Here is a 2,671-nt window from a genome sequence, read left to right as displayed (position 1 = left end):
TAGAATCGCCAATGCGCCTAACCTGCATGTCTTTGGACTTTGGGAGGAAACCCACGCAGACATGGGGAGAACATGCAAACTCCACGCAGGGAGGACCTGGGAAGCAAAACCAGGTCTCCTTACTGCGAGACAATTCAGTAATGTTTTTAACCAAAAAATACATGTTGAACATTTTTTTTTTTTCCATGGGTCATGGAATAAGCTATCACATGCTATAAAATGGGAAGTAAAGGTGTCAGGTACACCCAGAAAAGAAATTGCTATGAAATATCTTCAAGTAATATCAGTAGTGTCATGCGTGCGCACGTAGAGGACAACTGAAGGTCTCTGGTGACTGCAGTTCTCCCACCACTCCAGGAGATGGCACTGTGTCACAATGCCTTTTTTTACTTCCTCCCTCATCAGAATGGATGATTGACAGCCATACCACCTCTGACGTCACTGGGGTGTCTGCCCAACTGGACTAAACCTCTTCCTGCCAGAAAGACTGAAAACCGGAAACTCCACCATTCAGTCCTGAACTCATATCTGGAACGATGTCTGCACAATTATTGCGCGCGTTTCTTTTTGTTTTACAACTCAGTTACAGTAAATGGGGTGACCAGATAGGTGACCCCAACTGCTTATCTTGACACCTCTTTTTGCAACTAGTGCAGAATGCAGCTGCTAGAATCCTTACCAGGAAAAGAAAATCCAAACACATTTCTCCAGTTTTGATGTCACTACACTGGTTACCTGTGTCATTCAGAATTGACTTTAAAATTCTGCTTATGGTTTATAAAGCTTTAAATAATCTCGTCCCGTCTTATATATTGGAATGTTTGACACCTTATATTCCAAATCGCAACCTCAGATCCTCAACTGAGTGTCTCCTTAGAATTCCAAGAGCAAAACTTAAAAGAAGTGGTGAGGCGACCTTCTGCTGTTATGCACCTAAAATCTGGAATAGCCTGCCAGTAGGAATTTGCCAGGCTAATACAATGGAGCGCTTTAAAAAACTGCTGAAAACACATTACTGTAACATGGCCTTCTCATAACTTCACTTTAATTTAATCCTGATACTCTGTATATCCAATTCATTATAATAACTATTCATTCAAAATCTGTACTAACCCCTACTCTCTCTTCTGTTTCCTTTTCCGGTGTCCTTTGGTGGTGGCTTGCGCCACCACCATCTACCCAAAGCACCATGATGTTCCAACAATGATGGATGGATTAAAAGCCAGAAGTCTGTATGACCATCAGCATCAAGTGACTCCGTGAGAACCCTAACTACAAAGAGGACTATTTCATTTATGTTAGGTAGAATGCCCAAAGGGGACTGGGCGGTCTCGTGGCCTGGAACCCCTACAGATTTGATTTTTTTCTCCAGCCTTCTGCAGTTTTTTTTGTTTTTTCTGTCCCCCCTTACCATCGGACCTTACTCCTTTCTATGTTAACTAATGTTGTCTTATTTTAATTTCTTATTTTGTCTTTTATTTTTCTTCTCTTCATTATGCAAAGCACTTTGAGCTACTTTTTGTATGAAAATGTGCTATATAAATAAATGTTGTTGTTGTTTTTATTTTAAACTCGTTTTACTGTTTAAGAAGCAGTTAAAAAAGAAAAAAAAGATGACTATTTTTCCACTTTTACTGTTTTTAAGTATCCATTTGTTTTACAACTCAGTTACAGTAAATGGGGTGACCAGATTGGTGACCCCAACTGCTTATCTTGACACGTCTTTTTATTTTACACTTGTTTTACTGTTTAAGAAGCAGTCAAAAAAGAAAAAAAAGATGACTATTTTTCCACTTTTACTGTTTTATAAGTATCCATTGCAAACACATCCATTTACTGAAGACCCATAGCCCATGGATCAATTTAAAGGGCTGGAAAATATATGGTTGGTAAGGAAATGATACTGTGGATCCCCAATAGTCCCAGGATTTAAAAACAACTACACAAAAAAAATGAAATTTAGAAAGTAGAGAACATCAAAAGTGGAATGTGGACTCATCTCAAAATGCTTAAACACCTCGTTACTCAGTAGATAATAGTCTGTGAGTCAAATTGTTTGCTAATTGAATCAGGACACTCAAGAACACCAAACTGGGGCAGATATTGCTGTGATACAACAAGTCAGCCAATTTTCACGGAAAAAAGAAATTTGGTATTGAGTAGGCGATATGGCATTTTAATGACAAGACACTGTACTTTGTAACAATGAAGAAACAGTTGATTTTATGCAGTTTTTTTTTTTTTTACCTTGCAGTATTGTTTGTTCTCGCCGGTGGGTCCAAAACAATGGGGCTGAGTTTAAAAGGTTAATTTTGCCTCTGTAATAAGAAACGCTTGCCATAAACCTTCCTAAAAAAAAAAGCAAAAGTCGACCGACTCCTGGCTCCATTTGCAGCTGTCAGCAGAAGTATCATACGAGATGGTCCAGCTGCAGACTTCCGCAGCTCTGGGAATCATGAGCTCCACTGGAGAGCCAATTGGATTGTCACCTGATTTACTCACCTTGAGACAGATAACCCTCTACCAACCATACTGTCATCACTGACGTGTAATGTAAGGTGACAACCTCCTCAGTGGAGCAGAGCTCTGGAGGTTTGCAGCTTGTATCATTCACCAACAGAACCGTGGCAATCACTTGAGGGCAATCAATTCATGTACAGGCTGTGCAACA

Source organism: Erpetoichthys calabaricus, chromosome 9, assembly GCF_900747795.2.
Source record: "Erpetoichthys calabaricus chromosome 9, fErpCal1.3, whole genome shotgun sequence".
In the NCBI taxonomy this organism is placed as follows: Eukaryota; Metazoa; Chordata; class Cladistia; order Polypteriformes; family Polypteridae; genus Erpetoichthys; species Erpetoichthys calabaricus.
This window is presented reverse-complemented; position numbering follows the sequence as displayed.